Raw genomic sequence first — 26,304 nt, 5'->3', positions numbered from 1 at the left:
ATTGTATATTTTTCCAAAATCTACTTATCCATCATTAACCGTCATTATTCGAATTCCTATCCTGATTGAGATTAGGCCTTTGCCTCTCTCCCCGAACAATCCTCTAATTTTCAACTCGTAATCCTTAATTACCACATCGTCATCTCGAAATCTTCTTCCCACAGCAACGCACGAACACGCTCGTCAGAGACGAGCGCATCAAGGATACCGCAATCTTAAATCAACGGGGAGCAACATCATCCCCTCGCGTTCGAGTTCTCGTTCCACCTCTCTCTCTCTCTCTCTTTCTGCGGCATAAATCATTACACCGGTCCCCGCAACGTTAACCTCCGCCGTATAAACACCGATAAATACGAGACTGTGCAACAGTCGAGGGGGTATTAAAGGAAGGCAGCGGGCCGAGGAGCGCCATCAACCACGAAACTCGAGAGGCAAAGAACGTTCTCGTCGCCGCGGCGATATTTATTTTCAGCCCGTGAGCGGGCAGAGTTGCTGCGACGTCGTCGATGCAAGAGGACGACGAAGGTAAGGCCGAGGGGACTGGTTTTCTCTTTCCACCTCCCGCCTTATCCACCTCCGCTTCTTCCCCTCCTTTCTTTCTTTCTTTTTCTTCTTCTTTTCTTGGGGCACGAGTCGCGGCGTATCGCCGCGGGGACCACGCGATGCACACCGTTTTCGTTTTCTAGAGGGCGATCCTCTTGTCGCCGCCAACTTGAACGGGAGAAACGTGTCCGTTCGTTGATGAACCGGGTCGAACGATTGAATTTTTTGAATCTTTGAACGATGATCGATGAGCTCTGTGACGGGGGAGAATTTAACCCTTTGCACTTCGATGATGTCGCTGCGGCGAAATCTAAAAGCGACCTCGTATTTTTATAATTTTAAAATAATTTTAAATATTCTTCATTTTTTCGTGAGGCTTCAACAGTTACCCGTATAAGTTAAAGTTATTATTTAAAAAAGTAATTTTTACTTTTTGTAATGTTATATGTTTCTTTATGTTGTATTGCTTTGATAAAATTTTACAAAAAGTATACGAGTTTTGTTTTTACGACAAAGCAAGATTTTCAATCTTAAAAATTGTGTAAAGGATTAATAGTCGAAATTACGAGTGAAAGTTACTTCGATAATTTATCGTTCAAAACATAATAATAACGGGTTGAGATTATATGAAAAGCGGGTATAATAGCTACGAATAAATATAATTGCTTAAACTTTATTCGAAATTTTTAACTTAAGTTACTTTTTACAACGGGTTAATGAATCCCAACTCTGTTATGAGTCTTTATGTGGAGTAAAATTTCGAAAGGATGTATATATATATATATATATATGGTAAGGTTTTTAGCTATGTAGTTATATGATAATATAATAATAATTGTAAATAAACTATTTTGAAGGGAAATGCGACGAGTCATATGTCGAGCGATATATTCGTGGTATTGTAAAAGTTAAAACAAACTTCGGAAAAATTTCGATCGAGGTTATCAAGTTATTAAGTTGTAAGTTACGCAAGTTATGTGACACTATCTTCGTGTTTTCATCTAATGCAAACTCGAATTGCTTGCAATAAATAAATCTTTGTCGATATTTTTTTATATCAGAATCGTATAATTATATCTGGAATCATATAATCGATCATATATATATATATATTGAATATTCCTTACAAATAATTTTTGTATTTTAAATATTATATTAAATTGAACCGAAAGAAATCGATCGAAGAAGCTCTATAGCGGCAATAACGGCGATCGACCTTTGGATGCCTTTGGGCGATCGATTAGCATATGCAAATTCCATTAATATAGATACGCGTATGAACGTAGTTGTAATTAACTTTGATCATAATTGCACGGTAAATCGATCAGAAAAATTGTGTAAGAAAAGATCGATTCAACCAAAGCAGCGTTCTTTAAAATTTCTTCTTCCTTAATCCTCGTTTATGAATTAACCAGTATCTTAGAATTTAACTCTTTTAATTTTATTTAATTAATCTGGAGAGAAAGTAAAAGTGCCTTCTTTTTTTTTCTAGAACACTGTTCGATAAGGAATTTTTTTGATTCTTTTTCAAAAACCTCGCTATAAATAAGAAATCAAACGACGTGGAAGCTTGTGAAACAAGTTTCAATTCATTTTTACGAGATAATATAAAAATTACATCTATTTCTTTAATCTATTTCTATCAAAGATAAGCTACGTATCTGTTCAAAAAGAATAAAACAAACAAGTTTTAAAAATACAAACGTACGACGAGCATACATACTCGCAAGTCATTGTACAGGATTAATTTTCAATTTAAATTTTCGCCGATCAAGGCAATCTAATTGCTCTTGTTTCGATTGTCTGATTGGTTACCGGCTGTGTCCGCGTGTTACTCGCGATAAACGACGAACAAAGAGGGAGAGAACCAGTCGGAGAAAGCGAAAGAGCATCGCGATTTCAGTAACAGCTGTCCCGTCGCGTTGGCGCCTCCAATTGCAAAAATCAATCCGTCCTTGTTTTCTACGCGCGCGTGTGGGTAAGTTCTAAAGCAGTGTTGTCTAAATGCGCGTCATCGATATACGTGCAAAGTCGTGGGGCAAAGTCGTGCATTAGGATAATGAACATTCAGCCGCGGGGTTTGTGTGCTAAAGAACGTTTTTAATGTTCCTAGATGACATCTTTGAGATACGCGAACGATAGGAAATAAGAAAATATTTACACGCTGATATCCTTGGTAGTAAAATTAGAAGCTGAAAAAAAGAAAAAGAAAAAATGGAGAAATTTCACGCAATGTGTATTAATGTGTATTAATGTGAGTCGGTTGGTTGATATTCACACTATGCTTGGCTAGAAGAAGAAGGAAACGTGTGTAAAAAAAGAAATTCTTTGATACAAGGAGTGCAAATGAAGGCTTGAAAGAGCTTGTTGATACTACTACTTTACTTTAAAGTAAATTGTGGACATTATCATATCAGTTCCAATACGAATAATTTTCGAAAGGAATTAACAAAGAAATCGTAATTCGAGTAATTACCCAAATTTGCCTATACACCACTTAAATAGATCTTCTTAATCATCTTCGCTCAAAATTTCGAAGGATACTTGGCTCTTTTTTCTCATTTATCTTCGTTTTAAGCAAATTCGTAAATTTAATCTTGAAAAAAAAAAAAAAAACAACGTAATTGAGCTAATTCGAAAGGGAACTGTTTTTGGTTGATTTTCGCTTGTTTCCATCGCTATCGTTCGGCGAGTATAAGGATAAAATTACAAAAAGGTTGTTGTAGGGGCATTCGTAACACCGATACGTACAACAAGTGTGGACCCACAATTACGAGAAGATGGTCGTGGCCGCTTTGTGTCCTCTTGTGTGCACAACGGCGAGGCACCCCGCTTCAAGTGACCAGCCGCATGCACGTGTGCCAAGATGAGTATACCCCGGGGCCATCTGTGAGAAAGGGTCTAACACGTTCTGAGGACATGCGCGTGTCCTCAGCGCGTGTACGACGTCGCAAACTAGAAGTCTGCCGGTAAGTTTGCGTGGACGTCGTCGAATTACCGGGGGGCATCGCGGTATGCAAATTTCCCCTGTTGTCGGCCAATCGAGCACGCGTTTCCGCAAAACGTGTCGTTCCACGTGAAAATTCTCTCGAACGGGGACCGCGTGAAAAGTGATCGAGCGATCACAGTTTTTCTCAAAAACTGAACTTTTTTAAGCCCTTTCACACAGCTTCATTTACATCGTATTTATTCAAAAGTGTTAATTTAATTTCTTTACGTTTAAATCTTAATGTTAATATTTTTTATATTAATAAGATTAACAATTAAACAATTAAATAATTTTTTAAATAAAAAAGTATTAAATATATATGAATACAATTACTAATATTATAAAAGATATAAATTCAGGATGGCTATTTCGACTTATTCGTATAAATGGAGCTTCATTTTATTTTATAACAATATATATTCATATTGGACGAAATATATTTTATCATTCATCTAAATTAAATAGGGTACGAGGAATTGGAATTTTAATTTTTTTTTAATATCAATAACAGCAGCATTTATGAGTTGTTTTGCATTGTAAGTTTTATCATTAATTTTCAATCGATAACGTGTTATATACTTTTTCGTGGATTTATATCACCTTTTATAGGATGAATGCGATTCGAATCGAAGAAATAACGAGTATTATGTTACACGACGAGTGCAACGTGTCGCGGGTGTAATGTTTTCGTATTCGAAATTTTGGGCTAATTGGGATTCGTTGTCCGCCTCGTGGAAGAATCGACCGCGAAAATTTAATAGCCCGTTCGTTTCCTGCCCGTATGGATGTTACAATTCCTTTACACGCATGTGGGCGCATTGAGAAATAACGAGATTGCGGCGTAAATTGATAAAATCGTACAATGTTAATTTGGTCGGGAATTGGCGGATTTTCATTACGTGATTTCATTACGACCACTGTCGGCCTTCCACTGAATAACTTTCATAATAGAACGGTATTTTCGTGCTTGTTTACGTATTCCATTATCGATATTATATATCTCACAATAATATTATATTTGTTGCAAGATATCGAATTAAAAAACAAACGTGCCCTCATGTTCGAATATATTTCTCTCGTTTGGTCAAATTATTCGCGAAGTCGATATCTCCTGTCTTAATATCGAATCAAAATTATAAAAATACTCATCCTAATATAATCCCATGATTATTCTGATTCAATTTTATTACTAAAATCACTATCCGATGCGATTTCATAATCTCGAAGAGTTTAATCATTACGATCAAGAATTGCGGATGTTTGTGCAAAATCACAATACAAACACGGACAAAGACAGTTGAAAAATCAAAACCTGTTATTCACCGTGAATATCGTTATTTTTTACATCCATCCTAAATCCAAATACAATCGAATGTATGAGCGAATTAAGATTTCAAAAAAAAAATATTCATCGAAGCGTCTCAAAATCGTCGCAAATTATTATATATATATAAAAGAAAATTTATAAATCATTCAAGAGAAAATGGAAGCTTCGATTATAGATTACGAAAAGACGCGACCGATGTTCAACTCTTTCGTTGCACAGATCAATCGTACGTACTTGCACGCATGTAACGAGGAACGCGCGTTTGTGTCTGTTCGTACCGAGAGTCCGGGAGCGGTGAGGACACCGATGGCTCGGGGCCACGGCGAATGCAAATTCGAAAATGCCTCATTTTCGTTCGCGAATAGCATTATTTTAAACGCCTCGGGATACGTCGTGGTCAGAAGTCGGGACTTCTCCTCTCTCTGACGAGGCTACCGCGGGAACGGCGCTTCCTTTTTCTTTTTTTTCTTCTTTTTCTTCTCGAGGAGAGAACGCGGTGGGCACGGGTGGTCTTGATCGCGAGGAATAAGCGTCGTGTAAGCTTTCATTCGAGCGAGAACTCGAGTGGAGTTGTAAATAATAATTCTTCAAAGGGATCGGAGTCGTAAAGTTTTATCAACTTGAACAAGTAAATGGTCTCATAAACCGATGACTTTTCGTCATTTTAAAACGAATAATGTTAAATTCGTGATATAAAAAGGACGAATTTATTAAATAATTCGAGTAATCAGACGTATTGTATTATTATTAATACTCTCGATGATGCTTTTATTATTAGACTCTTAAGAAATATATTTATCATTCGTTTACGTATCCTTTGACGACGACGATTTACGAATTAACGAAACAATTCTCGTGACACACCTCTCTTTTTTTAAAGTTTAAACGTTTGAAAACATTTAAAAACGTTTGTCCGTGCTACGTTAACGCGTGCATCTGTTTAACGGTATGTTTCATTGACCCTTCGTGTTCGTAAAACGGCTATAAACGGCTTCACCTATAGGCGAGCTTTGCATCGCAAATACCCGTGGCTCATTAACTTCCTCTTTGCGTTTCGTTTGCATCGATTTTCAGTGGCGACCAGTCCCGGACCATCTGGTCTCGTTGCTCGAGAGTTGCCTCGCTCTTGATTCACAGCTGTTCTGAGCGTACAAGAGCCGCTTTACCGCGAGGAACGTTTCGATTGTGTCGATTACGATCAACAATCTGTTGTTGCCAATTACGTCCGCTCGCTTTCATGCACGTGTCCCGTGTTGGATTCCAAACATACTTTGTTTACTACGAGAATTTATTCGATTCACGTCAAACCCAATTTTTTTGCTCGATTTTTAAAATTGAATTCAATTCGAGGTTATATCTTTAATGCCTCGATACTTGTTTTATTATTTTTTTAAAATTTCTAAATGAATCGAAATGCGAAGGGATTTCGAGTTATATTTACAAAATACAACGATCTATCTCTTTCGAATAATAATTTTCTTTTTTTAATTTTTTTTCTCTCGAAAAAAATTTAGAACTATTTCAATTGTTGTTGTTACAAACAGTTCCGGCAACTATTTTCTAAAACTAAGAATCTCCATTTCGTTTTCAACGAGACCTCAAATAATCCCTCATTAACATGCTCGTATACTACGATTATTTCAACACACTATACAATCACAGCTTCATTAGCCTCCTCTAAATCCTGGGAAAACAATGGCCGCCACTTTCACCAAGTTGTAAAAGACGCGTTCAAACAAAAACGCCATTACTGTTAACCACACACCACCTCTTACGTCACCTCCAATCGTCACTCGCGATCGCTTTTCAGAAACGCTTCGCTCTATTCCCTTGTGCCTCTCGAAATTATTTCGTTCACCTCCTCTCCCCCCATCTTCCAATCCATCCTAGTAATTCCGGTACTCGGTTTCACAGAGTCATAAATTTTCAGGGACGAGGCACGCGACCATCGACAAAGGAAGAACGGGTTGGAAAGACGTTAACGACCCTCGCCGATTCTGGTACCAGTCGTAAGCGTCTTTTCAGAGAAATTAGTCGGCGTGAATCGTCGTTATTTAAGCTCGAACACCGCCCGCTTTAAAGCGAGTTCTGCTAATCTGTCACGTATCCTCCGTTGCATTTCCATCCGGCGATGAGGATTTTACGTTTTACACGGTGGCTCCAATTGAACAATTCGGCGATATTTTTTATATTTTCTTTTTTTTCTCGTATAATTTTTGAATCGCAAAAGATTTTCGAGGTTAGAGTAATATGTAAAAATAAGAAGCTGGAACGTAAATTGTATATTGATATTATTGATATTATTTTCGACATGCTTGTTTCAAAACTTAATTTCACTCTATAATCTCATTCCGTTATTGTAGTTTAGAATTAAGATCAAGTAATCGTTCGTTTCACGTTACAATTCAAATAGAGTTTTCCAATAATGCTTCTTATCTTTCATTTCCAAAACTGCAATTTTTAATTATTGCTGCTTTCAATACGACTGTTTTTTAAATTTCTGAATGAATATATACATTTTCTCAATCGTTATTAGATTTCAAATGTTTCATTAAAAGTTCGTATTATTATTATTATTGTTTAATTAATATTTTCATTCTTGAAGATCGATAAACATTTAGAACGTAATAAACAGGATATGGAAAAACTTGATTTTTTCGCAAAATACCATTGAATTTTTCTTGTGAATTCTGTTCTCGTGAAAAGTAGAGCGACGCGATTGAATTGTTCGTATTTTGTACGTCTTCTACGTGAATCAGCGACGCGTGAAAACGACCACGATTTACGTTTTTATGTTTCTCGCTTCTGTTCCTCGTTCACGTTGAAATTATCGTGTGATGGAACGAGAATAAATCGTGAATTCGATTAATCGAGTCGCGTATCGATCGAAATCTGCTGATTTTCGAAGATGGAAGAAGAGAATGGATTATTCTTAACTTGATAAACGAATTTTCGATGTAGCTGTAGTAAAGGATTTGGGATAAGAGTTTATCTTAAATGGTGTGGCTTTTATCAAAGAGAAAAAGCAATTGGACAAAATATTCCAGCGTTTAAATCCTATAACGATGATTCGCGTTTTGTCAACTTGAATGATTGGAGAACGAGATCGTGGAACGACAATTTTCTACCAGTTTGCGATGCATATAAATTTTTACATTTGGATGATTTGTTTTTTAATAAAAATGTAAGAAAAACAGGAAGAACGTGATCTGTTTATGCATTAGGATGATTCATCCTAATGGAGATAAATAAATAAATTCTGAATTATACACTTGTTAGAAGCTTATACAGTATTCAATATACAATATACAATATTCATATATTCATAAAATGTAATTATGTAATTTCGATTCTTTAAACTCTTGTGTCAATACTCGGATATTTATGCATTCTTTAATTACATTCCTTAAGGTAATATTTAAAATTTTTAATTTTCATTTTAAATTATATATAATTTTATTATCAGAAAATTATCGAAATCAATTGACTGCTGCTGAAAATCTCAGATTATATCTTGTATCGAGATTATAATATCTTGCATAAGTTATCGAATATTAACACAAGGATAGAAAGTCGTAAGAATAGAAAATCTAATAAAAACACATAACGTTTGAAAAACGTTTAAAAAATCAAGTCAAATTTCTACTTAAGCTTCGTTTCTTTAAAGAGCGTCCAACGAAGATTGTTTCATCCATCGATCCCTTATTTTTTACGATCACTCACTCACTCACCAGGATCCATCGAAGACCTTGACTGACAGACTTCCTGTTACCGAGCTTTCGTGCTGACCTACATCCGCCAGTTCGCGGATAGTAACTCGTTGGATTCGTTGATTGAAGATCGGTGATGGAATGGCAGTTATTACGGAGTTTAATAAGCGTCGGTGTTTCCAGCGAGATAGATGAAGCCTTCTTAGGTTCATCGTGCGCACGTCGGAAAGGATGTGATGTAATGAAGATGAAGAAGGGAGGAAGAACGAGGGGGAGGAGGGAGGGGAGAAGAACTGGATGGGAAGGTGTCGCGTGTAAAGTATGATCGCGAGGAGTCGAGGGGAAGGTTGTAAAACGACGACGATCATGCTGGATTATAAACGTTCCTTTAGCAAAGGTAATCGGGCAAAAGCAATTTTCGTTGACGAGCGGTACAAGTTCAACGTAATAGTCACTTCAATTTTTGGCCATCTCTATTCCTGTAAGAGTTACGAGTAATGTAATTCTACTTGCTCACTACTCGTTTCAAGTACTTCTTTATAATTCTTAATAATCGAAACTCGTAATTATTCCTTTTCAATCGTACATTATTTTTCCACCTCGATCGTAAGAATTCGCGAGACACAAATTTTCTTTCGCCAACCGAATGAAAAGAAGAAAGATATTTCCGTTCGAAATATGCGCACGTGCAACCGCGGATCCGTCACGCACGAAGGAGGTGGCAAATTCAAAATGTCAACGGCGACGCGGACCGTGAAAGGAAGACGTGGCAAAAAGTTGAACACGACGAAGGAAGGAGGTAATGTCACCGAAGGTGTAACGCGAAAGAAACGAAGAGGCGTTCGTGTATTCATTGCCCCGTCGATTATCCCGTGTACGGTTGCGCGAATAAAGAAGAGGAAAAAAAAAAAAAAAAAAAGAAAAGGAAGAAAAAGGTTGACGCGGAGGGCAGGAAGGTGGGCACGAGATAGAAAAGAAAGGAAAAGGAAAGAAAGAAAAAAGAAGGGGAAAAAAGAAAAGAAGGCGAAAGAAGAGAACGAACGAGGAGAGTGGCTCCTTTCTTTGGTGCATGAACCGTGTGCCTCGATAGCGGATGGTCGAAGCGCGTGCCGACCGGTTTGGCTTGCGCTCGTAGTTACCACGAACATTTATATATATGTAGGTAGTCTGAAATTTATCGATGCCACGGCCTGGCACGTAGTCTCTCTCATCCTTTCAGAGCACACGCCAGCGCTTGTCGCTTAATTCTCGTTTAGAGGAGGTTCAATTAAGCCGCGATACATCATGGAAAGGTAACAGCTATCGTTCTTCTATTAGGATGGATATGAACACGTTCCTAGTTGAACATCTTTTTTCGAGGTGCAAAATGGTGTACGCGCGAGCAGTTTTACAGAGATAATACGAGAAGCATTAAGGTACGACTTATTTCTAGTTTCTTTTTACTAGTTTTTTATTGTCTAATATTATTTACGATTGAAATTAATAGTTTATCGACTACCGAAAAGAAACGTTCTTATTCCTTTTTATAAATTTATTTCAATACTATAGAATTATTAAATCGAGTTAAATTGATTAACTATGAATTTTCTTTGTAGAATTTATATATATATATATATATATATATATATATATATATATATATATAACACGCGTGATAAAAATTGGTTGGTAGTTTTTAATTTTTAATTAATGTCGATAATATTGGCATATTGATGGTCCACTATCAATTTTATCCTTCCAAAACGTTAATCTTCTTCCAATTCCGAAGAAACGGCGACAAGGAACGCGCATAGAAAGCTCTAAACGTTCGTCACATTTGCCACCACACACCATCCTACGCGTTTCCTGTGATTTACGACACTTTCGCGGATAACTTTAATCGCGTCAACTCTATCAGGCACCGTGGATAATTTATCCCCGTCTTGTAATTTTTCCCCCGAAAAACTTAACTGTCCGCTTCGCCTACGGAGTATCCCTTTTATCGGCGAATAAATTCCTCGCGAGCTTTTACATTTTTCATTGATCGCGAGGAGCGTGCAACATATGTGCACATGTAGTTGCCGGCCAACTACGCGATGTAAATCTTACGGCGAGCGTTTCATTTAACATAAAAAACCGAACGTCTATGTGCACTCAATGTGTACCCTGCCGGTGTTCGAACGATCGATTACACGTTTTAGGGATCTCAATTACGCGTATCGGGTAAATTTTTAATATTGATATAAATTCAAAGATATATCGTATGTAAGAAATGCGACGCATTTTTATCTTCTCTCTATTTTTTTTTTTTTATTAGTCGATTATAAATAGATATTCACAATATTTCTTTTAACGAGGTAACAAATTCAGTTATTGAAGAAACTGTAAATTTAAACTTAACAAGTCGTCGGATTATATAAGCAGTCGCTTCGTTATTCGATATTTTCCAATTTTCCAAATTTGTCAATGAATGATTACTAGTCTCTACCTAACGAATACAAATTATCCAGACAATTGGCGCTGAACTATTATTACCACCATAACAAAAAAAAAAACGATCCTATTATCGCTCGATTATATCTCCAATGTGCAACGTGTTTCGCGAGCGCATCCTTAAAAAATCGATCGAACACGATACACGCGAAGAACACGTTTTCTCTACAGCGCCGATCGTATAACGAATTTTATCGCCAGAATCGGATATAATTCTGCCACGGGAGGATTTCTTGCTCGCGTGCCAACATCGACACAAAAGCGATGCCTTCTAAACGCTTGTCGCGAGCCGATCTCCTTTCATCCTCGAATAAATCCGCTCGATTTTTCGATCGATTCAACGTTTAAAACCGCGAGTGACAGAAGGTCTGAGAAGATCTTTCAGGTAAATATATTGTACAAAGTAATTCGAAAATTTAAGGAATGGTTCTAGAGATTAAATGTAAACAGTTTGACAAGTTTTTGAAAACATTTTGCTACATAATGTACAAGCAAAGATGTTTAGAAATATAAAAATGCATAAAATTATTACCCTTTTTGCCTTTTTAATAACATACTTCTTTGAATATTTAACACCGAACATATAAGTTTTTTCTCACATTCAATACGTTCTATTTGAATAATTGATTTACATTGAATATTAATTCGAAGAGTCTCGATATTGATCACTTTTTCTATCGAGTAAATAATTATCCCAGCAATGTAAATTTGTCAATTAAAAATTTGAAAACGTTAAAGAAACTTTTAAATTAAGCCTAACTCATTCATCTTTCGTATCCTTTTAAATTAATGTAATTAAAGTAAAAAGAAATCGTAAGAACGATCGATCATATTACTTATTTACATCTTACTATGCACAAAAGGATAACCTTAATTATTCCGTTACAACTACCATAACCATTTCTAATGAAACAGATGTCATCGTACATGCGCAACCACAAATCGTACGTAATGATTGGCATCATCGGATTAATCAAGATCACCCTGTGCATGTGTATCTACCTACGTTGCACCTACGTCGTTACTTGGACACCAAGTATTCATAGAGGCCCACGTAACAGGCCGAGAAGGCACTCCCGACACGCGCCAATGCGTGTCTTGCTCCATTTCATCCTCGCCTATTCCCACCACTTATGCTCACCTACTTACCCTACGAGACGGAAACTCTGACCGAGACGTTGGCGTGTTGTCGAGCCGCGGCCGAGATTGGAATTTCATGCAACACCGTGCACCTCTTGCAACACGCGCCGCGATTGACCAGCTGCGCTCCTATCGAGTTTGATCCTTTCTTACCTTTCCTAACTTTCCTTAATTTCGTGTCGTTCATTTTCGTTCATTTCTCTACCCGATGTTGCGCGCACAGTTATATCATCCATTGCTTTTTCGTTGGTATACAATGTATATGGGATACAAAATTTAGAGTTTTTTTTAATATTGTTGAAACAATGAGATACGTTGAATGGCACATGGGATGTTTCAAATTTGGGATACGTGTTTTTTGTTTGCAATATTTTTTTGATACAGTTTGTTGTGTAATTTGGTATTGGTTATATATAACGAATGGGTCGTACGCGTTATTTTATCGCGTTATTTTATTTTAAGGATTTTGTGAAAATATATATTACGAAAATATTCGTGATTTTATCTTTTATCTATGGTGGTGTTATTGGAAATTTAATACGTATATTTCCTTTATAAATGATATTTTTTCTCGTGATTTTTGTATCCAGATAAATGATTCTACAGTCTTTAGTTCTCGTAGTGTAAAAGGATTTCTTTTATGTAAAGAAATTCACGTTCACGCGAAAGGATTTACAACACCGATCATCGATTCAATTATTGAAGATGCGATTATTAATTATTATTATTTTATGAACGAATGAATTTTCTTAAGTTTCTATATATCATATACGCTGCTTTGTCGTTAAGAAATTTCATCATGAAATTCAAGTGACCGATGCAAGCGGTACTTTTTTTTTTCTTTTTATTACAGATAATTACGGATATTGCGTAAAAAAAAATTTTCATACGAATTTGCATTCTACGTTCTACATGTTATTTTATTACGTTGTGAGTTATGATATTTGAACAGTTTTTTCACAACTTTGCATCTCTACGATTCTACTTATGCACGCACGTTATTTCGTAGAGTTATGGAGTTTGCGCAAAGAGTTATTTTCTCTCTGAGAATCCATGTTCACGCGGTATCCACGGTATTCACGTGAGATGATTCTACTTACACGCGTGTTACTTTGTCTCGTTGGGGATTAAGGATAAAGGAATTTCGTCGTGAGAAGAACTTGGCGTCGCTTTATCGCTTTATCACTTTACGTTCAGATACTTTCGCGCGAAGAAATATCTTCGCGATTCTGTGCACGGATACCACTTTGCCGGATCGGATAAAAATGTGCATAAATTTCTTGCGATTCTTTTTCTTTTATTTTTTACTCGTGAATGTTATCCTATTACGCTTTGTAATCGATTTTTAAGATTTCTTTTTTTTTTTAAGATTTAAAAGTGTTTATTTATGATTCTTACAGATGATTCCGTAGATTTATTGCTTTAACATTAAATCTTGTATTCATTAATATGATAATCGAATGCTGTTGAATACTTGAATAAAAAAGTATCTCGTAAAATTTTCCAAAATTGGCTTGTGAAATGTAGTTTCAATTATTTTAAGTAACGATTCGTGATATTAAATTTTAAGAAAAAGTTCGATGACAATTCCGATGACGCAACTTAGATCGTTTTATATCGTTAAAGCTTAGAATCCCAACTATTAATGTTCGCGACCTAAGAATATTTTTACGCAAAGACATTTATTTATAGCTATTTTCCATCTTTACTTTCATTTCTCTCTCACCAACATTTCAATATTCAATATCTTTATTTATAACAAATTATTTTTTCCCCTTTACTCGCATTCAATACACTTGTGCACGTGTGCAAACTTATCGACAAATCTGTATCGCGTCGATATCTCAAACATTCTCACGATCTGAAGATGTATCCGTCCCGAGAAGCACAGTTGGTTAACGATCGTGCTCTTCAAACGGAGATACAATTTGGTGAAGATCGATGGATGTGGGAACAGTTGGTATCCCGATAGACGCGATCGTTGTAATTAATCGATTCGATAAAATGCATGAGGAATACCGCGCGGTCGGCGGTCTTTTGATTTTATTGCTTTGACGAAGCCGATGCCTGTGCGTTGTTAGACGGTACACACAGATATTTCGTTACGTGTATTTCGATCTTCCTCGTCCGAGGAAGATGGATCAATGGATGTACCGAGTTCGAGTGCATCGGCTACTGTAATTCCACAGACCGGTAATTTATTACGATTATTTTAATTATCGTTTTCAACGATTAATTAATATCGTGCTCTGTTCTCGAACCCGTTAAACGAGATACCGATCGAAAGTTTCATTAAAATCTGTTTGATTTGGCTCGATCATAAAATGTAAATGATGATCGATACAGTGGAATCAGCTTGATTAAAATCTCTCCTCGATTATAATAGCCAAACATTTCCCTCCATGTTACATCGTTACTTCTCCATCCAATATCTCGTTAACCGTCCGTTCCGCTTTCCCCTTTTCTGCAACGATTTTTCCTAATTTTTCTTCAATTGTAACCTGCTTTTGTAACAATTTGCGATAGAGAATAATTTTATCACGGTGATTAATAGGATTATGCGATAATAAATGTTAAAAATTATGGACTGAAAATAACACCAGTGAAACTTAAGAAAATGTCTCGATCCGAAGAATAATTGTTTCACTCGGTTAAACCTAGTAATTTGGATTAAATAATTTCTAACGTAGAATAAAGAATTTTTTTTCGTGAAATTGATATCGTTATTTTACATTACATATTCCGATTATTAGAATTTTACAAAAACAAATCCTAAAAACGTACATATAAATATTTCCATATCTACCTAAAACTTAAAAAGCGCCATCAAATAAAACAGTAAAAACAGTAAGCACAGCTTCATAAAACTCGAAAATTTCAAACGTTCGTTCGTTTCATCCTCCATATCCCGAAAAGATTTTTACAAAAAATAAAATCTTGAGAAAGTCAACCGCTTCATCGAATAAAATAAAACCCTCGTGTTTAGCCACGTTCGAAATTCGAAAATTTCCATTTGTACAAACACAGGTTCATCCCAAAGAAAAAAAAAAAAAAAAAATAATATCCTTTCTGCATAAGCACGATCACATCTCTCTCTCTCTCTCTCTCATCGAATTCGAAAGCTCTATACGCATACATATATATATACACACACGCGTGCATATATACATACACACACACACACACACACATATATATATCTCTGACAAGGGAAAATATTTACGGGAAAATTTCGCCGTGGGTGGGAGCCAGGTTCATGAATAATTTCAGTCCGCAGGAGACTCGTCAGCCGTCGGCCAGCCGCCCAGGGCGCTCGGTTCTAATTACGGCAACTGCAGAGCTCGTCTAAGCCCGGGGCGATCCCTCGGGTCAGTTTCCAACCCCCCCCGGTTTTCCTACCCCAGCACAATTTCCACAGAGTCCACATCCCTTCCACGTCCGTTCTCTGAAACGCTGCTGCCGCCGCCGCCGCACCCCTCCTTCCTTCTCCACCTACGGCTCCCTTCACCACCACCCTTTCTTTTGCCAACGTCGGTGCAACGTCGGCCGGGACGTGCATGGTGGCGCGGCAACGGTAACCGGTTTTCAAAAGTTTGAAAGCGTTGCCGCTCGATCGAGGAACATGATGTCGCGGAATAGATAGATATGTGTGTGTGTTTCGATCGGTGAACGTTGAATTTCCAAGTTTCGCGGAGAGAGAGAGAGAGAGAGAGAGAGAGAGAGAGAATTCGATTTCTGTTGCAGGTTTTGTTATCGTTCGATATCGTTGTTTTTTTTCTTTTCTTTTTTGGAGCAAGTGGATCTCGTTCAAGTCTACCATTCTTTTGGAAGGATAGTATTAGAAGAGGGGCGTAGGTGAAGAAATTTTTTAGATTTTAAATGAAAGGAGTTTGAAATTGTTGAACGGTTGATTGCGAAGATAAAACTACCAATTTATTTGCGAATGAGATTATATAATATATATATATATATATATATATAGGAAACACGAATTCTTTTAAACTAATAAAAGATTTTCTTAATGCCATTACACCCATCAATGATTTTTCATTACAACATTAAACATAGCACTCGACGAATCGAATGAATTTACATAACATGCTAGCAGACACTACTTTCTTTAGTACATAGTAATTTTTAGTCTATCCTGTATATAAGACGATGATAAACACAAGTTGGAGCCAACTCGTCAGCCCATCGCCGGCTTGTACTTTCATAAAAATTTAACTACTATTATTAAAACCTATTATAAATCAAACAGAATGTCCGAACGCTTATAATAAACAGAAAGAATATATATAAGAGAAAAGAAAGAAGAAAGGGAAAAAATGGAAATCGAAAATAATTTTACGACACAGCCGTTCGCTAATTAAACCGGAGGTGCACGGAGGCCATCGATTCTCGAATCTCTCTAACGCAGAATACACAAAACGTCAAAGCATCACGGATCGGTCGTAATTGAAAGTTACCCGATATCGCGATTGTCAGACTCGTCGTGACTGATGCGAGTCTCGCCACGGGGCTAACCGGATCTTCGTAGGAAAGAGCCCCTCTGATCGATCTATCAGCCGGATCGATCGCGCGGAACGGTTAAAACGAACAATATTTCGAGGTAACGAAAGTCCTCCGTTATTAACGATATTAAATGGATTGAGGAGACACGAGGAAAACACTTACGATCAGAACATCAACTCCTTTTTCAACCTCGTTTATTGTCCTCGTTTGTTGCATTTTGGCGATCCTCTCGAAATAGTTTCAGAATTTTAAACGGTGAAAAATATATATATAAAAGAGGAAACAGATCGATTTATTTCTTTTCGTTGCGCATATTTTAATTTGTCATATGGAATTGTTTCGTTCATCGCATTTTGGCGATTATCGGAATTTTTGGAGGTTTAGGAGAGGACGGAAGAACAAATGAACTATATCAAGAGGAAGATAAATCGTGACGATACACCGTTTCGTCATTTTCATGCTCCATGGAGGAACGTGCTTCCTACAAACGTGTTGCGGGCCACGGTTGAACCGTTACCTCGTTTTGTCACGGATTGCCACGGATTCCCGGATGACAGACCGGCAATTATTTCAGATAGCAGAGAACGTCTTAACGAACTGGAACGTTTCTTCCATAATTCGTCGCTTCCAGAGAGCGTAGAGCTTGGAATCTTGGACTCCGATACGGTTCGATCGCCTCCGCTATAAAACTCTCGCAGCGCCTCACGCGAGAAAATTTAAGAGCTCGTTGGTTATCGTAAATTTTTCTCCATCACGAAACACTTTCGAGCTTTTCTTACTTTTTTTCTTCTGCTTTTGGCTCTCTCGCTTCCTCTTTTCGCGTGTTTCTTTTATCGAAAATAATTGATTCCACGTTGAGTGCACGGGTTTGAGTGCAGTTAATGCAAACAAGTCACAAATAGATTATTCGTTTTTGTTTTTTCGAAATTTCAAGTCTGGATGCAAATCACGAATTTTTACGCGCCATTAAAAGAGAAACAAGTTTCCAATTGATCAACTCGATGAATTCATTTTGAAATAACAAATATTCGTCACGAATTTTTCTTTTTTTCATCGATATATTCTTCCATTATGTAATCATTCATATGAGAAATAATTAAAATATTAGAAAAATTATGACAAAATAAATATTAAAACGCTCGATAATCTTCTTGTTTAATCTCCAAAGGAGCATCGCGTTTGATTACACAAAACATAACACCGCACACAGCCAAGTGTCCAAAGCCTATGCAATTCCAGCTTCCCGATCTTCTTATATCATTCCTTGTCGGCCATTAATCCACGAAATGGGATAAAACGATCAAAGGATTTATGCAAGGTATATCGAGTTACTTCTTGGCATTAGCTCTCGAAAGCGGATTCCATGCGACACAATATGTCACAGTTGGAGAACGCGAGATGCATAATTGATCGCAAGCATTGTTCGATGAATGCAGGAATGCAGGTTAGAATTGAGCAATTTCATTGTGATGTTCTGCCATCCTATCGTCTCTGACCGTTGCCAACCCATCGTTTCTTTTATTTCTTTTTTAAAGTCGAGAGGTCATCGTGTCAACATTTCCATTTTTTTTTTCTTTTTTTCACGTTTCCTTAAATATTTTTCGACGAAGCAATATACGCTCATACGCGTTGAACGATAAACCAATAGGTTAATCACGAGGTTAATTGTGATCAACGAGATAAATGTTTACTCGTCATCGTTCGATGCATGATCGATTTATTTGAATCGAGTTATTACAGAGAATGATTTTGACATTTGATGGATATCAAGACGCTTAATTGGTGGATGGATTTATGTTTTCGGATATTGGTTTGTTAATTTATCGTAATTATCGATAAATTGCGAATGTTTATGCACAAATTAGGAAACGCGACAAAATGATATAAAATAATCATTATCGTATTCGAAAAATCTTCATTCTAATTGTATAATATTGTTAATAACGCATCGAATTTGCATAAACGTTTACAATCTAATACTTCGCGAATTAAAGATTAAAAACGATATTGAGAAAGAAAAATAGAGAAAAGATAAAGATTATTTATATAAACTATTCTGAAAATCGACGTGTACATATTAATTGTACATTCTATCGTTCTGTGTCAATTGTAAAGAACGAGGGAAGGTTGCGACTGTAGAAAGTTGCATAGAATTTCACTAAAGACGGGTTTAGCATTAGACGAGAGATTTAAATTAGTGGCTGATGAGGAGAGAGGCATGTCGTGCGTTATCTGCTAACTATGTCTAACTGGTAAATTCGCTGGATAGTTAATTGCCATGCAGTCAGCGCGAAAGTAAAACGATTGATTAGATAAATCACGTGATACGAAGATTGTTTTAGATCTCCAATCTTGCTCTATGGAATTTAATATTTATAGTCTCTCTTTCTCTCCTTTTTTAAATCAAATATTAACGTTACGACAACGAAATTATAAATTTAATAATGTTAGAATAACGTTAGGATATTTTAGATTTTGAAATACGAAATGCTTGCGTCATTATGCTTGCGTGAAATGATTTATTATTTTAACTTGTTTTTTCAACTTCTAAGGAAAACATAAGAAAGACATAAAACGGAGCATGAAATATATTTATGGATTTCTCTATTCTTTTTTTGTATATACCACAATACAATTCTTCACTATTTATGGTTATTATTTTTATTTTATAGAATATAATAAATGATAATAATATTATTCACAATGGTTAAGAATTATACAAGTGTCAAAAATTCAGTTTTCAATTTTTGAACAATAAAGAATTTCACGATAATTATTTGAAAAAGGAATTCTTTCATCGATTTTGATAATTTTTGAACAATTTTTTCCTATATAATCGTTGCTCGATTGATTTAATTTTCGAGATATATATTTTATTTTTGCATTTCTTGGATTTGGAGTATAGTAATTATTTTGATGAATTATTTTTGTTTCGAACAAAACAAAATATGTTATGTTTATTACCGAATCTACATCCAATATAATTTTTGATTGAATTTTTTATTCACTTTCGTTATACGTTATATTCTTAATTGCTTGTCATTATATGTTTACATATAACAGAGAATAAGATTGCATTACGATTTACATATACATATAAGAAAAATTCTACAACTAGAACAGCAATTTTTATTTGCAAATATCTCGAAAACTATTTGCAATTATACGCACAGGAAAAAATTGTTCAAAAGTTATCAAAATCGCTTTTCTAAATAATTTCACGACGACGAATTAATTTTTCTATAACGAATTCCACGCTCAAAAATTCCACTAAACATTTCACCATCGATTCCAATTTCAATATCCAATAAAAAAACAAACATTTCATCACTCACCGTTTCTGACACGTGGGCTCCAGGTTGACGGTTGTTCTCGCGTCCACGAGGTCCCAAAAAAAAAAAATCTTCCCGACTTCTCACTAAAAAAAAAAAAAAAAAGTAAACTCAACACTTCAACCGACACGGTGCAGGTATCGCGCAATAGATTGTCACGCACAGATCCACGTGGTCACAGTTCACGTGTTTTCTTTCGATATGTAAAACGAGCACGAACCGCACGTCACCGCAGCTTTAACAGGACTGAAGTGTGTTCGCCGGCGTCACCGCGTTCGCGCTACTTTCCCCACCACTCGTATCCCCACCACCTGCGGCTATCTCGACGTCAGCCTTATCCCCCTCTCCGCAGCCGCTCTCGAGCAGCCAGCAGCGTTTCCCGTAAGCGCTCTGAGCTTGCAATCCTCTTCACCCTCGAGGTCACCCCACTCTACCGTGTGTCAATTGGCTTCAACCCCGTGGACGCCCCCCGGTCAATTCGATATTCGCGGTTATCATCGTTACAACTTCCAACCACGTTCTCTTCCATTATTTCTCTATTCCTAACTACGTAAGATAAATGTTGGATAACTATTCCGAAATCCCATGGTCGAATTGAAATTTAATCTCGATTAGCAGCGAACGTTGCATAAGTACCGGTTGATTATTTTTTTTTTTCCAAACTACGAGGTTAAATTTCAATTTCTAACTACTGTTACCATTATTAATTAAAATTATTAATTAAAAATTTAATTTAAATCCAGACTTTCGAATATTCAATCTATCTAATATTTATTTATATATCTTAATCAAAATATGCCAGACATACGAGTGAAAAATCGAGTCGTCTTATAGAAAATAGATATATTATTCGATTCTCGTGGTACGTCGAGAAGAAGTCGATCGTTCGCGCAGCGGCGAGGATGAATAGCTTTTACGCGGTTGATCATCCCGTCCAATCTTTTACTGTTCTACTTTACTTTTCAGATGCTTATCAGACTCGATCGCGACGTTTACATCCATCATACGAGTTCGACGTACTACTTAGTTACTTACTTATACAACAACGTCCCGCGTGTGTAATTTGAACTCGATTCGCTCGTGAGGGAAAAGTGGGGCTCGGAGGGGGGCAACTTTGTTGCGATGCAAATGAAATTTAATCAACGAGAGAAACAACTTCATCCCGTTGCAACGCCTGGGGTGTCGCGGTCTCTCCGCGTTTCGATCCCTTAACCCGATGTCTAGCTTCTTTAATTTAGATTATCGCGTTCGTCATCCTGTTCCTCGTTCTATTTCAACCGAGATCCTGGATCCTTTTCCTTTCGGCGTCTCGCGTCCTTTTCATAACCGCCCCGAGCTCCTCTGCTCTTCGAGGAGGTTGATCTTCGTAGAACACTTGGACTTATCTAAGAATCGATATCGTTTTGTTTTCGCATAGCTCGTCGATACGTTCGGATATCTGGATCGATGTATACCGCGTGAAATTGTTCTTCTCTCGAGTGAAATTTTTTTTCGAAACGAATTATAATGTATAAGAAACATTGATTCGCGTTTTTCTTTTTTTCAAAGGATCATATATCATATTTATATAACACACATGATTTTAGAATATAATTCTCGCAATTTATTCATCTTCATTATTACGGACGGAGGATATCTCTAACCTCTTTCGATCTCTTTTTTATACGTAACTTTTACGACAATTTCTACAAGAAAATTGTATAAATATTTTAATCGTCGATTCATCATTGAGTTTAGTGTTATTATACATGTATATGTCGTATAAATTTTATAAATTTCCATTGTGCGAATAGATTGAAAACGTGGTTTATATATTTTATACAGAAATATAGAATAAATGCACGTGATATACGAAAGTACGTTTTATAAAAATTTCAATTTGCACAATCTCGTAAATAACATTCGAAACTTTAGAAACAACCATTCCACCGTGCACCAATTAATTCAATACAATTTACTTGAATAACTTCCTCTTAATCTGATCACACTAATAGAGATATTTTTTTCCTTTCATCACGAAAAGAAACGGGAAAAGGCGATAACTTAGCTCGCGAGGATTGCCACGATCTCGTGTAATTTTTCCACCTTCGAAAATAATTTGCTCGATAAACAATTTAGATAAACGGTTCTATCCATCTGCCCCCTTCCCCTCCCGTTTATTACCGCTTCCACTTAACGTTATACTAATAACAATAATTTGCGTATCCACCTTCGAGTTAACTAATGAGATATTTAGTATGCGCGGTATTGCCCTCCCCACCCCTCCCCCGGCCGTGCCCACCCGTTCATTTACCTTTTTTTAAGTCGGCCAAATGAGGGGAGCGGCGGTAATTGCACGCCGCGATAAATTATCCTCCCAAGAAGCATTGGACGTGCGCCATTACCACGGCGGGCAGGCGATATTGTCGCGTTTCGGAGTGATATCGGCGCGAATAAAAGGAATCGATGATTTCACGATTGAAATTACCGGTGCGGGGAAGTGAGTTGTCCGGAAGATTTATACAGGATCGAACACCCTACGGCCCACTCTATGTATGTCTTATCCCGGAAGGGGGTAATCTTCGAATTACTTCTTTTTTCACTTCTCTCGTTGCGAATAAAAACTGTCCGCACATCTTTTTTCTTCTTCTTCTTCTTCTTCTTTACCGTTCACGTCAATCGATCGAAAAATTCGAATCATTTTCGTGCGTATCGTCTATGAATAATCTGGTATCGGTTTTTCTTTTTGATTCTGTCTGTCTAGAATTCGTCGTCGAAATATCTCGTAATATTAACTTCTACAAATTCTTCTTGCCAAAACTTTAAGCACGAATTTCCCCCAAATTTCTCTTTCTCCGAAACGATGTTAATGTCCATTCTGAAACAAACAATCTCTTCAAACTTCTCCCGGACAAGTACGCTCGAAAAATCATACGAGGTGATGGGCGCATCATCATAGAAGAGACGAAAGACAAATATAATCGGCGGAGGTGGAGGGGAGAATCGAAGGTGGATCCGCGGCTGGAGCTTTTCCAAGCCGGCATGCCTCGTAAAGTTAGAGCTGGGGTACTTGGCCGATACGATTGGCCATCGGCCATCGAGAATAATGGGGCAGTTGGCGAGGGCCGATATAAAGGGAGGCAAGCCTCTCGGTGTCTGTCTGTCGTATTCGAGCCGCCCCGGGCTGAAACGGCCACGGCCGACAACATCGTTCCAGAATGCCCGGGGCACTTCCAAACCCAGCCGGACGATGCTGCTCGCATACGTAAACGCTAACTTCGTCAGGGACAAAGTGACGCTCTCGTGTATACGTACGTAGTGGACTGGAGGGGGAGGAGGGTTGCTTCGCCATTTCGAGCAAACATTCGAAATCGGTCGGCCGATCCGCGGCACGTTTTTGTCCACGGCTTTTTTTTCTCCACGCCGTTCCATCATTCGCTTCGGATCGAAGGGACGCGTTAAACCGGTGTCAGCAATCCGATTCAGCGACGACGATGATGATGATGATGCCATCTTCGTCAAAGAGGAAATCGTTCGTGGAAACGAGTTAAGCGATTTTTTTCAACGAGGAGATGATTGGGTTTGATGGTGGGAAGGGATGGTGGGAATGAGTTTTTGTGTTTTTTTCTTTCTTTTTTTTTTTGGCATAAAAGAGATCGAAGGAAAAAGGTTAAGGAAGGAATTTGATATAAAATTTGATTGTGCGAGTAAACTTTTTAAATTGAGTGTGTAGTATGTGAAACGTGTCCCTTTTTTTTTTTTGTTTCTAAGATAATTCGGGATGGATATAAGTGAAAGAAAGAGAAAGTTTTTATTTTATTTTATTTGAAATTGTAAGCCTTTTCTCTTTTTTGAATTCTAAGAGAAAAGTATAACGAACGTGCTTTCTGTTTGCGGTTTATCGTATTGCGAAAGATCTTAAATTTGCTTTTGCTACATCTGTTTAATAGAACATCGTAGAAAGGAGATCTTTCAAAGAGTACCATAAAGAGCACAGAGAACTGACGAGAGAAGAATTAATTAGCGCGAATAAAGGCGGTTTTGTATTAGTTTTTTTTTTTTTTTTTTCTACTTATCTAATTAAGATGAATGAGTCAGAGCGATTCAGAAATTCGTAATATCGAGTATGTCTGTGTTTGGTGTTCCAGATCTACTTGACGATCGATACTAGTCTTCTAATTGTAGAATTATAGAACGAATCAGAGTTTTCTACCTTCAATTCTTTTCTTTTACAAAACTTTTTCTGTTTTACAATCCAATATGTTATCAAGACTGCAAAAATCCCTAAAAATTTCTTAAATTTATTGTATTTAACTTCAACAAAATTCCCTCCAAACGTTTCTGTTTTTCTTTTCGAAATTCATTTCAAAATAAATCTCATCGAAAATTAACTCGTCGCATTTCACTTCATCGTAATTTCTTACTAACTTCTTCGTTTCTTTCTCCATCCATAAAAACGCAACGAATCGAGCGGATCGGTCTTTTCGAGCGCGAAGAGACGAATGTACGTTGAATCGTCGAATCAAGTTCGCAGTTGATGGATCGATCGTTCGTACGGGATCCACGACAGATCTCGTGGAAGGTTGCAAGAAGGGGAAAGAAAACACGATACGATTGCGTTATCTTTCTAATGGACTCGGGACGAGCACGGTTTACAGCTAGTTTTATCGGAATCGTCGTCGATTTATTAGCCATCTCTTCGTATCCATCTCTTCTCCCTCAGCCTTTAATAGATTTATGGGTTGTACATACATTCAGTTATTCATTTGTCCACCTGCTCGACTCCTTGGGGGGAAAAACTTGATGCACGGTTATGCACCACGTTGTAACTCGTTAAACTCTCCTGTAGTACTCTTTACGATCGCGAGTACATTCGTAAAATTAGTATTTATACGGCTTTGTCAATGATCCGTCCGACGTTTAACCATATATTTTTGGAATATTTTATTGAATGCTATGTATTAAACAGGAACTGTTTAAAGAAAATGAGCCATTGTTTCGTTTCGTTTCGAGCCATTGAGACGATCGTTTAACAACTTCCCACAGGAAATTATTATTCTTGTTTAAGAAAAACAAGAATCACTTGGAATTTTCCACTTGAAGAAAATTGAAAAGCAATCGAAGCCAATTTTATACCGTGTTATTCACAATTTTTTTTCACACCGTTTCGATCTAATCAACTTGCAACCCGTCGCCGTTAATTTATGCGTAATTACGCATAAATTAAAATTACCAATACTCGTCTCTCTCCTCGTCTACTCCTCGCGTGATGCGAGAAAAAGAAAAATCCTCTTGTCAAACTCTTCCATTGTACTTGATCTACGAGGAGACGGGTTATGCTCGCAACGAATGCGTAATTCTCGTTGTCGAAGATGACGAAGGGGACGAGGAAGGACGTACGCGCACGTACAACGTGGCGAAGTGCATTCGAAGACTACGTGGACTACGGGGAGCGGTGGAGGACGAGGAGGAGGAGGAGGAGAGTAGGAAGGCGCGGGCATAATGGTGGTGGTCGCATGCCCTCCGGCAACTTTCTTGCCTCGTCCGCGGGAGAAAAGCAAAGAAAAGAGACAGGAGAACGATGGACAGGACAGAGACAACGCGGTCGCGATGAAGGAAGATGAAAATAAACGCGATGTTTTTGTATCATACGATATATATATATAAGAAAGAGAGAGACCAGTGCGAGCCCGAGGCGTCCACCAGGATGTAACGAGGAGAGTCCGAGTATTGCCCGTGGCTCCATATATTTTAGGGAGAAGTGTCTCCCTCCCTCCTTTGCCCTCTGGTTTGGCCCTACGTGTCTTTGAAACGGGTCGTGTCGTGCCCGAGGCGAGAGAACCTCCTCCTCCTCCTCCTCCTGTCTCTTTCCTCCTTCTCTCTCTTTCACAATTCCCTTTCTTTTCTTCTCTTTTCTTTTTTTCTCGTTTTTCTTCCTCTCTCGTCCTTTCCCTCCCCCGTCCTCCTCTCATAGTTCTGCTAGAACGCTAGGGAGAACCGCGATACGAGTCCTCGTCCACGCGAGTCAAGGCAATTAAATCGCGTGTTACGTACGCGTTTCCTTTTTGCGCGCATCTCGCATTTGATTATGCGAATGCTGGTTGGAATTGTCATTTAACGGGTGTAAGACGTCACATTTACGGAGCTTGTTTTCCATATTTTTATTGGATAGCTTGTTTTTTTTCCCTTATAATAAAGCGAGCTACGTGACATCTCTCGATGTCCATTTTTTAATGCATCATGGAAAGAGAGAGAGAGAGAGAGAGAGAGAGAGAGAGAGTAGAAGCTTTGTCTTCG

General features: G+C 37.5%; 1 protein-coding gene across 1 annotated transcript in view; it reads right to left on the bottom strand.

Annotated features, from left to right (window-relative positions):
* twz (BTB/POZ domain-containing protein twz) overlaps positions 1–20,281 on the bottom strand; it is a 38,616-nt gene extending 18,335 nt beyond the window's left edge. Inside the window, exons 1-2 of the mRNA XM_086910366.1 lie at positions 20,192–20,281; positions 20,032–20,114 (exon numbers count right to left, since the gene is read on the bottom strand). The gene's annotated coding sequence lies outside the window, so the exon portion shown is untranslated. The remainder of the gene's footprint in view (positions 1–20,031; positions 20,115–20,191) is intronic.
* Between the last annotated feature and the right edge of the window lie 6,023 nt (positions 20,282–26,304).

This window comes from Apis florea, unplaced genomic scaffold, assembly GCF_048593485.1.
Source record: "Apis florea isolate Af1SG1 unplaced genomic scaffold, ASM4859348v1 contig_3170_pilon, whole genome shotgun sequence".
NCBI classification, from domain to species: Eukaryota; Metazoa; Arthropoda; class Insecta; order Hymenoptera; family Apidae; genus Apis; species Apis florea.
The sequence above is the reverse complement of the archived record's forward strand: the minus strand, read 5'-3'. Positions and strand labels throughout refer to the sequence as shown.